The sequence below is a fragment of the Apium graveolens genome, chromosome 3 (assembly GCF_009905375.1).
Source record: "Apium graveolens cultivar Ventura chromosome 3, ASM990537v1, whole genome shotgun sequence".
Taxonomy (NCBI): domain Eukaryota; kingdom Viridiplantae; phylum Streptophyta; class Magnoliopsida; order Apiales; family Apiaceae; genus Apium; species Apium graveolens.
In genome coordinates, this window is record NC_133649.1 from 233,422,603 (window position 1) to 233,436,528 (window position 13,926).

Here is a 13,926-nt window from a genome sequence, read left to right on the forward strand (position 1 = left end):
ACACTCCACTAATCACATGTCTCTATCAAATCGAATTCACGGGCATCATTTTTTTTAACTGCTAAAAACCAACCTTTATTTTGATCTCTTACCGAAAAGAACTCACATTAAAGATCTTTCTTTTAAACACATAGGTTTAGAACTCAAAAATATTTTTTTCCTTTCGTATGATAAAAATCTATTTAATCACTTGTTTCAAGCTCAACAGCTTATACCAACTTTTCGAAAAAAAAAATTCTAAAAAAAAAATCAAAAATCTCCACAAGTAAAAATAACATGGATATGACCTGAGAACAACCATGTTGTACTAAAGATGGCCAGTCTTTAGTATGATTTGGCTTCCAACACGTAATTTGTAACACCCCACTAGACTTTTATCACACAGACAAAGTCATACCACACGCATTGTTTATCTCAATCAATTGACAAATTATTTATACTAGGAAACAAAAAATTGTTCAATTTTTTTAGTGATCCTTCTGCTCAAAATATGTCTTGAAAATTAATTATATAACAAATTCACAATCACTCTATCCTCAAGTATACTAATATAATCCTTGTAATTTCACACTTTATTTATGCAATTCATCTCTCCCGATCTCGAGTGCAAACACTATTGCGATCAATAAAAAATCATATAATAGGTAACTTATCCCTCATTTCACTAGTTACCTGAATGCATATTTAATCTTTTTTTTTCATATTACAATAACCGACAACTTACTCCCTAAACCATCGACCCTTAATTTCACCACAAAAATCATTAAAGACCGCGCATATTACTCCTTGCCCGGAGCCCTGTACTATAAAAGAAAGTTTTGTACAATGCGTATACACTAGCTCATTTATACTCGATGGCGAAACCATCCTATTTGAAATGCATCTGTCATCTCCACCCCGAGGTTATCTTCTCCAACTCGAGGTAAGCATCTCGATCCGAAAATCCATAACATACTTAAAATCTCACCAAGTGTGCTACCTAACTACTTGTTGTGACGCTAAATTATATCAATATCACATCCACATAAGCTAACACAATACTCCTCATTCTCAATTGGATCCTCAACTTAATTTGAACATCTTTAATCCTCGTCATCAATCTATAGAAGACTGTATCTCCACCTACACGAGAATTACTCATTAATTATAACTTTTACTATCTATATCCCAAAAGGTTCTTCAAAACCCTACATTAATATCTCTAGTAAATTTCCTCATTATAACACATTCATTGGGACTACATTCTGTAGTCTAATAACTGACTCTATGTGAGTGCTTATTCTATTGTTATGTCTCACATAAACTGAATACCTTCATTTCTACGCACCACAACCTTAAGCTTTGATACCACCTGTGACTCCCCCCGGTCCGAAAGACCCAATTTGGGCCCGACCCTGGGGTCCGTCAAATCCAAACCTTTCCTCAAAATTATACACACGAAAATTGAACTAATAACAATAATAATAGATATAATTTCTTTCATTTTTACAAATTCAAAATCTCAATATATTATAAATCCTGATACAAACCTCATCCAATATTGTGCTATCAACTCTACATCGTTCAATATATCTTCAACCCAAGATACTTATTCTCGAGGTCCACAATATTCTAGAAATTTCCTGTAATATTTAATAGAATATAGGGGTGAGCTACACAGCTCATTAAGCATATACTGTACAATTCAACTGAGGTTTATTTAATAAAACAGAGTTCTTCGGTTCATTACCAGATTTTCAAGAAAAATAAATAATTCATTAAGACTCATGTATGAATCATCACAAGATATCACACTCATCAACATATCATCAGAATAGTTCTCACAAGATTAAAACGGAGTATTCAAGCATGATAGGTTCATCAATTCATCAAGTTCATCAAGTTGGGATCTCGGCTAGCTAAACAATTGGTTTAGCTTACTTCCGACAAGGGAAGCATCATCATCAGTTCATCAAGTATCAATACAAGAATACTCGTTTTTCATCAGTGAATCATCAGTCAAATCAAATCAATCATCATTTAAAGTTCAAAGCATCATCAACGCATCAACAGTGAATTAGTACATTATATACTTACAGTACAAGCCTTCAAGTCTCATAATCCCCGTTATCTCCGACGATACATATTGCTTTCGAACCTACTTATAAAATATTCAAACCAATTATAACTACTCATCCTTATGCCTTAACATTTAAAACAAATATATAATCATATACTAATTGCGATCATACAATCTAACAATATTTAATTTCACTTTTATCGATTATTAAACGCTACGATCATATTTTATTCTGAAAAATATAATCCTAAACTTTTATTTTCTCTCTCAAACATATCTCAATCCTTGTATAATATTATCAAATAATTTCTACCCCTATATCATCATCTTTAAAACACTTAAAAATTTATTCCTCAAATAACTAATTTTTCACTATTTATTAATTATTCTAAAATTTAAATAAATTCCCATTGATCAAACATAAAATCTAATTCAACCACACTTTTCCTAATTCGTTCATTTAGGCCTTCAAATAAATTAAATACTATTTTACCACTCTAACCAATCACAAACTGCCACGTCATCGTCTTCCTCACAACCGGCATTTCCTCTTCCCTCGAAGTCAACAGAAATGACAAAACTTTGACCAGCTATATCTCACTCGTTTCTAATCCGATTAACATGATTCAAGAGCCTATTTCATGTATTTTCTCACAAGGAATCCAAATATATAATTATTTTTACGATCTGACTTCAAATGAGTACTATAAGGGTTAATTTACAGAACATTTTTACTATAAAACTAATATATACACACTTATATAATATATATATGCATATATTCAACGGAACTGATAAAATATATCTTTGTGTGTGAATTTGCAGAGCTCCCTCAAATCCAAACACGCAACCTATATTTTCTCTATGTGGTTATTTTGCATTACCAAAGAAGAATGTAAGAATTGAAACTTAAATTCTACAACTTGCCATCTAACAATGTACTTGGACACTTGTCCACTAATTATTCAACATAAAATTGAAGGTTGACAAATGTCCTTATTGAACACCTAACTCATGACATGTGTCTATCCCAAATTACACTAATCTAATTAATGTATTGCCACATGCCTTACGATAACGCCACATGCATCTAGTCCTTACTTTGTAAGCTATCTTATTTTTTTATATCCTTTATTATTAGATCTTGTCTTTTTAATTTAATTTTATTTTTTAAATCTTTATACCATCTCTAATTATCCACCACACCTCTTTACTCAAATATAATTTTCTCAAGGTCTCTAAATATTTCTTGTATTTTCTAACCCATCCCAAGATCCCTCATTCTCGAAACATACTAAGATTTCATGAAATACGTTTTCCTACAATAAAATTCCCTTGAGTCTTAAATTAATCATTTTTAAATCCATCTTTACTTTAAGTAAAATATTCTAGTTAAATATTATGTAAGTTGGGGTATTACATTTCTCCTTAACAAAGACTTCTTCTTCTACTACAACTTCTTCCACCGCTTTATCTAGTGTTCTCTTACAAGATAGAGAACGCATTAGCATAAATGCTCTCTAGAGTACCTGAAACACAAACAAACAAAACAAGTAAGTAAAATATCCGAGTTAGTGAACTTTACCGACCACTAGTTACAAGCACATAAACTAAAAATAAACACCGAGTCCCCGACATCGACGCCAAAAACTTGTTAGGACAGAAACACGCACTAAATTTACAAGCAAGTATACGCGTTCGCAAGTAATATATAATTCTTTCTAGTTCGTTCCCACAGAGACTGGTTTAGGTTTAAGTCAATTTATGCACTTATGCAACAATGGTATGGCTATCGTTCAATGCTAAGACAAATAGAAAATAGGGTTTTGATTAAACTAAGAGATTATACTAAATAGTATTAACTAAGAAAATTGAGGTTGAATTACTTCTATGAGACAAATATGGGATTCTAACTTCATTACTACTTCATTCAAAGTCAGTGTTCTTAACCTTAGCATGCAATAGTGATGACAACTAATCAGATAACACGAAACTAGTAAACGCCAACTTTCGTTGTACGAATACCCTACTACCAGACATCCACAAAAGAGATAGAAGCTGAATAAACACCAAATATATTGAGACCCTAAATGTCTATAGAATTTAACAACATAAAGGTTTAATGTGCAATTTATCTATCTGATTACATAGGGCAAGTAAGATGGTTAAAATCACCTATAAATCATGCATAATAAATACATGAACCTATGCTAGCATGGCAAGTTCTAAACCCCTATATTCACTGTCGCTTCAATAGAGATTAACATGCTATCTTATAAGTTCGCGATGCTCATAAGATGAATAAGCACAACTAATACCAGGATATCATACAATCACCACACACTTAGATATCAAAATAAATTAACTATTGAAATCCATAAGTAAATCCGTTAGAACCGCACGATAACGATTAGTTCATAATCGAACTCACCATCACTGTGCGTTCCGATAAAAACATGGTAAATAAACTAAGTTTTAATAAACTGAATAAATAATCGAAGTACGTTAACAAGAGTATTATGTTCAAAGATAAAGAAAATAAGCATCCAAGATTACAATTTAAGCAAAGAATCACAAGTACTAACTAGTTCTTCTTCTCCTTCGTTGAATTTGTGCTATTATGTCTTCTTCATGTCTTCTCCTTACTCTCCGTTATGAAAAACGTCTTTTTGGAGTCTTTAAATACCAGCCCATCCAATCAAGAGTCCAGAAAACCAGTCTTCCAATAGAATCAGGATTCTTCAAAATTGACCTAGCGCGACCGCCCAAGGATCCGGCGCGGTCGCTCCCAAGTATAGCGCGGTCGCGCTGAGCTTTTGGAAAAACTGGAAATTTCTTCTTTTCTTTACTGTAACTACTGGTTTCTTTCGTGCAATCAACCGAGGCTCTATCTTAACACTCTTCTAGCAGAAAAATAATGTAAAACCATTCCTGCTTCCGATTATGCCCTAAAATGCAAAACACTACAAAAATACATCAAAAACACAAACAACTTGAGTACAAAACACCAATTCGAGCCTTTATGAAGTGTTCTAAGTGGACATAAATGCCACTTAACAACTGGCGGCGAAAGCTAGTCTCACATTCGAAGGTACCATTCTAAGGAGAAGATGATTGATGCTAAATCTAAGAATAATTGTGAAGAACAAAATAAGGAAGACCGTGTATCCCACGATAAATGTTTTTAGGGGGCAACACCTCGTCGCTTACAATACACTGAAGATGTTCCGATCGTAGAAATCTCAGATGGTGAACAAAGGCTTCAGGGTGCCAAATCAAGAGCAAAGGATAGTCCCACATGCACATAGCTCAGGATGTATTGATAGTGAGATCTATCGTAATGATCGGGAGGTTGAGAAACAACGAAGGAGGATATCTCTTTTGAAGGAGCTTCTTGGCATCCAATTAAACGACGAAGATCTGAAGACGCTAATTCTGAAAATATAAAAAAATGGAGGTCAACATGGAACAGGGTTTCATAGGCGTACAAATACGCTTCTCACAAGAAAAAAGGCTTCGCGGTAGTGAATACCCTCATCCAAAAAAAAGGCAAAGAAGCTTTGATTATAGAAAAAAAGAAAATAACCTGAAGACATAGGCTGAAGGAGCCATGGCTGAGGAAGTAGATGCGATACTCTTAGTGGCTCATACCGACAATGATGGAGGGGTGGAGATACACACACCCCAATAGTTAATGGTGGAAGAAGGACACAAGAGGAATATCAAAAGTCGGCCAGTCGACAAGAATCAATGTTTAGAATTCTACATGCTAACAATCACAAATAGTAGTGCCACAATAGTCACAAGGTGTTGCGCTGCCGCGACCGCATGTTGTTGCACCGACACAGCCATAAGTTGTTGTAACGACGCAACTGCAAGAAGTAACTAAATTGGATAAAAATTTGGAATTTTTGGGCAAGATTAGCGATTGAAGAATCCTATTTAGGTTAGAAGATTTGAGAATTTTTATCAAGTTTAGAAGACTTAAATAGGAGTAAATCGGAGGATGATCAGAAGGAGAATGCTTCAAGAAGAAGGAATAAGATCATAAAAGAGGCACTACATGAAGGAAATCCCCGCAAATTTCTTTGACAGGGATATCTGAGACCCAGATCACTTCCAACAATATTCGAGAGAGTTTGTTAAATTAGAAATGTCCGTATATCTAGGATGTGTCCTCCAGGTAACCTTTAAGGTTCTATTATACTTAAACTTTCGCATCTGGAGAATCATATCTAGGATTACAAAGACAATCAGACGCTCCAATCTATTAAAGACGCGGTGTTGCGCTTTCAAAGGAAATTCAATCCAACTATTGGAAGCTCCGGAGGAAGCGAGAAGGATTTTTTTTGCTTGAAGAATTGCTTGGACAAACTTTTTGAAGGATGAATACCCTTGTCGAGGTATGGCGCTCCTCAAATAGAGGAAGATCTCTCTAACGGTAAATGCCCTTATCGAGATATGACACTCTTCTAGTAGATGAAGATCTCTCCAACGGTAACGCCCTTTTCGAGGTATGACGCTCCTCTAGTAGAAGAAGATCTCTCCAACGGTGAATGCCCTTGTCGAGGTATGACGCTCCTCTAGTAGAGGAAGATCACTCTAATGGAAAACGCCCTTGTCTAGGTATGACGCTCTTCTGGTAGAGAAAGATCTCTCTAATGGTAAACTCCCTTATCGAGGTATGACACTCCTCTCCTAGAGGAAGATCTCTTCAATGGTAAATGCCCTTACCGAGGTATGACGCTCCTCTAATAGAGGAAGATCTCTCCAATGGTAAATACCCTTATCGAAATAGATGCTCCTTTTACAAACAATGTTCACTCTGAGAATGAAGCCACGACAAGATCAAAGAAGTTCTAATTGCGGAGAAAAAGGATAAATATGTTAGAAGATTGATCACCCACATGTTCGAGCTATCATAAAAGTTGGTTCGATAACACCTATTGGGTGATGAAGACTTCCAGAAGTATGCCTGATCTTAAAAAATTTTGAAGTAATTCTGCACCTTGCACTCACAAGCTAATAATGCGTCTGATACATGAGGTGAACCGTGGCTATACATGCATTCATAATCAAAAGAAACAGCTGGTAGTGGAATGTTATTCTTATCTAAAGGGTACATTATCCGTGAAGTCCTGAGATTACGGATGAGCCTTAAGTCTTTTGGGGTTGAACATCATAGTTAGACGTTTTTAAAGCTAGAAGAGGACCTCACCAAATGGAAGTTCTGTAAAAACAGATGAGGAATCAACGGATGAGCTTGAACGTGAAGATATGGAAGTAAAGCTCGATCCTAGTTTGTGCATACTGTTTGGTTTACGCAACGCTGAAGCTATGAATGAGAAATATGGAGTCCTCATGTAAGGTGCGACTTCGGCCCCTTACTCACTTACGTATATTATAGTAAATTCAAGTAGGGCTTATCCTGAATGAAAGACTAGTAACAATAAAATTCCTTCTAAACTAGGGCATAGTGCATACTCTAGAGCTCATTAAGCTATTAACCTAAAGTGTGTTGCGCATCGTTGATGATATTTTTAAAGTTTTTTATTTCAAGACATAAAGATCAGTTTTTGTCGTTATGTTTATTTTAAGACGTTAAATGCAAATAAAAAGTCGTATAAAAGTCGAAGACAATTATCGAACACGCAAAGAATAAGAACATCGTTCAAGTAAACAAGACGATGCAAAGCTTCCGAGGAAGCTCCACCACCCCTAAGGCGCGCCTCGGAGGGTCCACCTCCAACATTGACACTACGCCATAAGTGCACATAGACAACCCCTCCAATACAGTTGTATAAGTCCTAAATGGTGTTGCATAAGGTAATAGGAAACACCAGGGAGGCATTGCCATTGTGGACGTGGCCGTAGACCCCTAATGCAATACTTTGTGCAACACCTTTAAGTATTGCATTATGCTGATTTTACATCAGTAGAGGAAAATATTGGCAACAATAGTTAGTGTTGCATAAGGCATGATGGGACATTACAACAGTTAGTGTTGCATAAAAAGAATGACTAGATATTTTATTAATATAATGTATAAATTTGGAAAGTGATTTAATCTATGTTATAGAGAATAGAAATCACCAAAGTATACTCCCATAATTTCTGTTTCAATTAATTGGGAATAACTGCCAATTGACATAAGTCAGCGACACATTATCCCTTGCCAATGTCCCCAAGAAATTACTTAGCTCGGCTACATATCCTTCTATATCCATAATTTCTTGACCCTTTGTATTCAAGAGATGACCACTTTCTCATTAGGGTTCCTTCCATGAATCGTAGTCATTTTTTCGGTCCTTTATGTTTTCTAGAAGCACGTACTTAATATACGAGGTACAGAAAAAGTAAGGCACAATCACTAAAACTGTATTAGTAAACATATAATGACAATTAACCAAAAAGACGAATCATGTTACCTTCTTGGACTTCCTCATCTACATTCTATTTCATTTCGAAATCAACAACATTCCCATTCATCGGAGCTTCATCATTATTCATTTGACGGTTTCGTAATGCGAAGTAAGCAACAACCGTATCAGGAGCTGGTCCATCATTGCTTGATTGTCTAAAAATCTTGGTGGATGTCAGTTTAACAGGTTGTGGATGATATGAAATTGTAGCTTCCCTCTCAGTTGCAGTGCCAAATGTTCTTGATTTTTTCCTCAATTTCAGGGGCTTGCATTGGCTCGTGAACGAGTCCTTGGTCCAACATCAATTTTCTTTTGCTTAACAGATTCAATTTCCTACCATTTGTGTTTAAAATTAATTAACCATATTTGGTATTAAAGTGAATTAAGCCAACAATAACCAATAAACAATTAATCAAATAACATATACCTCAGACGAATCATCGCTTTCAACGCCCCCTTCATTCGCTGGAACATATTGTAAGTCGTCTTCCTCAATAGCCGTGTCTTTCCCTTTTTACCTTTTGATTTACTATTCGACTCCACAACATCTTTAAAAGTATAAACTATCTGAGGCAACCCAAGTGATTTATAAACTTCATTATTTGCCCTAATTTTTTCCAGTTTTAACTTTTCATACTCGTATAATGGTGGGGGTGGTGGCAACTACAAGACATCAGTATACAATTAAATAGATTATAAATTTAAATAGATGAAAATCAAAAACGGCGACTAATCGATCAAAAGCAATGGTAATAGCTGAATAATACCTTTTTATCAACATCCCCTCTATATCGAGCCTTTTTCACTTTTTCCATGTTTCTTTTGAGAAACATGGGGAGCGGTGATGGTGGTGGCAACAACAAGTGTAGATAAATAAATTAGAATAATGCATGATTAATCGACTACTTTATTGGGATGGTAACAATGAGAAATTATATAATATATGATTATTAGTGAAAGTTACTGAATATTAGAAAATTCATTTATGGTTTACCTTTTAATTGTAAAACGCACCATTGCGATCATCTGAAAAATGATTGATTGAACATCAGGCCAAATTAATATTTAAATTTCACATATTTTATTTATTTTAAATAAAGACTAAAGACTCAAGACTCAAGACATCACACATTTTATTTATTTTAAATTTTGTGAAAGTGTCTTCTTTCCTGTTCTACTAATACAGGTGGTATCGGACAGACTGAATCCACACCAGTAAATAAGTAATCAGCTGATTAATCAAGTTGAACGATACCGATCAATTAACTCTGACAATCATCGCTCCACTTAAATTATAACATGCATGATTAACCGATTAAAAATACATAAATTTAAATTATTACTCATAAATTCATGATCCAAATAAAAACCATCATTCATCAATTTAGACTTAGACAGCAAAAACCTTCTCAGAAGGCTTATCAAACGACCCTAAAATCAAACATCAAAAGCAAACTTCGTCCAACTGATAAATCTCCTGGGATGACCAACATGTACAAGTTTCAACATATTAAGACACTTTTTGTGTGATATAATTGAGAGAACTAAGCAATAACTACTTGAATGAAAAAATATATAATTGTGATATATATGATTTTGTCTTTGCTTGTTTAATTAAATTAGAAAATGCATTGTTTACATATTCAAATTACAGTAATTCATCCAAATATGAAGTACATAAAATGCATTTAAAATACGAAGTATATAAATTACAGTAATTCATTCAAATACGAATTAATTACAGATAAGGTCGTTTGGACTTAATCAGAAACAATATACATTTAAATTAGAAAATGCATGATTAACCGATTCAAAGTATATAACTTTAAATTAAAAAATAGTTGATACTTAAAAGAGGTGAAAATAATACCTTCTCACCAACATCAATACGAGTATCTTCACTATCCCCTCTACAACCAACTTTTTTTGAATTTTATATACTCGAAGAGCGGTGGTGGTGGTGGTAATTACAAGTGTAGAAAAATAAATCAGGAAAGCATATGTATACATTTCAATTATTTTTTTAAAGTAAACATTTAAATACCTTCTCAGCAATATTTTTATATCCAGTATCTTCAACATCCCATGCACATGGTTCTAAGGCTAACTTCTTCTCGCAGTTACTTTTTCATTTTCACCGATAGTTACATCTTGTCCACTTTCTTTTGTTAAAATGTCCTGCCAACCACCAACCTTGGGCAACTTTTTATCCATTTTCATTTTTTGCTGCTCGAGTTGTTGTGTGGTAACAAACTTATGCTTTAACGGTTTCTCAGGGGAAGCTATAACAATTATCGATTACGTACTTTAGACTTTAGTGTACATACCCATTATGTGTGAATTAAACATTACATATATATACCTTGGATGAAGTTTTCCCTAGGCCGAGTGATCACATGAGGTTGCATTTGAGGAGCCGGCTCAATTTGTTTGTCAACAATGTTGTCGATGTAGAAGTTCACTAAATTGCCAGGAGCACAATCTTCCACAAGATCCATGACTTGTCATTTGAAAACAACTTCCAACCACCTTTAATTCCTTTGTTTGCGTAGATTCCTCCAATTTCAGTAAAATGGAGGTTATCTTTGACCAATTCCATAAGCACTGAATACGAAAAGGATTCAACGTCTAAGCCCATCATAATGAAATGTTTTCCACCAAAATATGATGTTTTCTTAAACTTTCCTTCATAGTGCAACCTCAGATTAACTGTTTTGTCGTCCATCCTGTTAAGAATAAATCATTAAAGTCAGTCAAGTTTGTAAAAATGATAATAGAGAACAAAGTGCCAATGCATAAACAAAAAATATAATTCATTATGGTATGTTTGCAGTTGATCTAAATCTAGTTGCATTTGATTTAGAGGTGATTTTGATAAATACAAGTCATATCATATCAGAAATGTTCAGAATGTGTAAGAACAATTTTAGGATGATTCAAATCTGACATAACAATTAACCATTAAATCCGAAACATCAAACAATTTCACTGCTACTTACATAAGCATAAAAACATTCTGTGCATAATACATACTAACAAATAACAATTGTGTAAAGATGAAAAGAAATTTGTACGAAGCTTCCATATAATATAAGTCTAAATTTACTGGTTAATTATTTAAGAATATATCAGAAATGAGGCAAGCATCAATGTTTATGAAACATGGAGTACCAGATATTAATTCATTGTACACAATTCCGGATATTACTCTTTTAAGTCATTAACTAGATAAACTAGCTACCATTTTAGCACGATATTTTATCAAATTACAAACAGATAGTGAAAAATACATTTTCATCTGAAAAATAAAACATGACTAAAATCGAGCAATGTAATAATCTATGAGAAACAAGTTCTGTGATCTAGGGAGACAGAAATAGAATTTGTATTTCAGGGACATCATCTCTGAAGGAACTCTCGTTGCCAACTTCAAATTCTATTCCAGGATCAATATTGATATCATCAAAAGTAGTATTTCTGATCTCTTCTTCAGTTGCATTCTCATTCTCAGCATCACACACGTCCCTTGGCAACTTCTTAATAACATAATGAACAATTTTTTGAATTGGATCTTGAACATAAAAGACTTATTGCACTTGTGATGAAAGAACATAAGGATCATTTTTGTGGCTTAACTTATTAAAATTTACTTTAGTAAGACCATATTCATCCTTCTCCTCTTGGTACCAATATCATTTAAAAAAGACCACGTTAAAATCCCCCCAATAATCTAGTTCAAAAATTTCCTCGACTGATCCATAGTAGTTAACATTCCCAACTACTGAATTTTCGTCTTTTAAACTAGCAAAACTAGTGGTCTCCGCAGTTACAAAAACACCACTGTTTTGTGTGATACACTGTGAATCTCTTGACTTTGTATGAAATCTATATCTGTTTACTACGTAGCCAGTAAACCGCCTCGCTGCTCTATTATGACCCAATGCGAGAACCTCTAAATCTCTAGAAATCGAGTCCTTACTCAAAACCTCTTCTTTTAACCATATCAAAAAATCTGAAGTGTGCGTTCTTTCCTTTTTGAATCTTTTCGAAGTTGCCTCACCATCCAATAAAACTCGATGCTCCCTATAAAAATGAAGTTTACACAGTCTAAGAAAGGTAAATAGTGATGAAATAAAACTGAATAAAATGAGAAAATGACTTAAAAGCTTACCTAATCAGACTCTCTATTTCGTTATTGCCGAAGTTAAATATAATATATTGATGAGAATCCTTCCAATCTGCATATTTCAATTTAAAGAATTTTCCATCTTGATTCTTTCTTGTTCTAGTATGATACTCCAAACTTGCATTTCGTGCAGAAGGAGACATGGTATCTTCTGTTTTCCTTCACCAGTCAAAAATCTTAAATAAAATGTGACACATTCTTCTGCCAAATAACCTTCTGAAATTGAACCTTTCGGTTTACTTCTATTCCGAACATAAGATTTCAACTTTCCAATGTACTGCTCAATAGGAAACATGGACCTAAGTTGCACTAGTTCATCATATTCGACTTCCCGGCACAAGTGAACAAACAGGTGGACCATTATATCAAATAATGATTGTATAAAAATCATCTCAAATCGACAAAGTATGTCGACAATTTCTTTTTGCAGCTTCTTGAGGTCATTTGTAATCGATCACTTTGCTCCATAGACCTCTGAGAAATGTGCCCAGTATGATCAATGGTAACGCAACCTCCGGCTTCAATGTTCTTCTCATGGAAAAATGTAACAAATAATGAAGCATGAAATGAGAATCTTGGTTCTTATACACAACCACCTTTTTCTAACTTATGCTTACATACCGACTAATATTCGAAGCACAACCGTATGGCAGTTTGGCATTCTTCAATACAGAGCAAAGATTTCTTTCTCCTTTTTTGTCATGTCGAATATTACAGGTCTAATTTCATATGACTTTCCATCAGCAGATAAAACAGGATGAAAGGGGCTTTCTTATATTATGTTCTTGTAAATCGAAACGCGCTTTTAAATGATCCTTTAAATTTCCACTAATATTAAGTAGAGTACCTAATATTTTGTTTTTGTCACATACGTTCTTTTTGTGCATGAGATCAAGGTTGTGTCGAAGTGGATTATGACTCCAATATGATAAATAAAAAAATTGATTTCTTTTTTAAAGGAGATTCATTTTTAACCTTTTTTTTGGGTAAATGAGGTCAAGCCTCGTATATTAAACTAAAAGAGAGAAAAATGTACAAGGATGATCCTTCTCAAATTTCTTTGAAACAGATCTCCAAAAAACATTTAGAAGAAGGATCAAAAATAAAAATAAATTACAAAACAAAGGCTTAAAGCCAAAGCACACATGCCCTACTAGTAATCTCATGATAAAGAATCTAGAAACAAATCCCACAGAAGCCCAAACAAAAACCCAAGCAAACGAGCCAAAAGACAGCCAATAAGGCCCAGCCCAAAAACC

The 13,926-nt window shown here is 34.1% G+C and overlaps 1 long non-coding RNA gene across 1 annotated transcript; it reads right to left on the minus strand.

Moving 5' to 3' along the window:
• Positions 1-8,749: 8,749 nt before the first annotated feature.
• Positions 8,750-10,015, minus strand: LOC141713176 (uncharacterized). The gene is made up of 3 exons (XR_012571889.1): positions 9,249-10,015; positions 8,909-9,144; positions 8,750-8,814 (listed from the first exon to the last, which is right to left on the minus strand). It is a non-coding gene; the product is annotated as an uncharacterized LOC141713176 (long non-coding RNA).
• Positions 10,016-13,926: the final 3,911 nt, after the last annotated feature.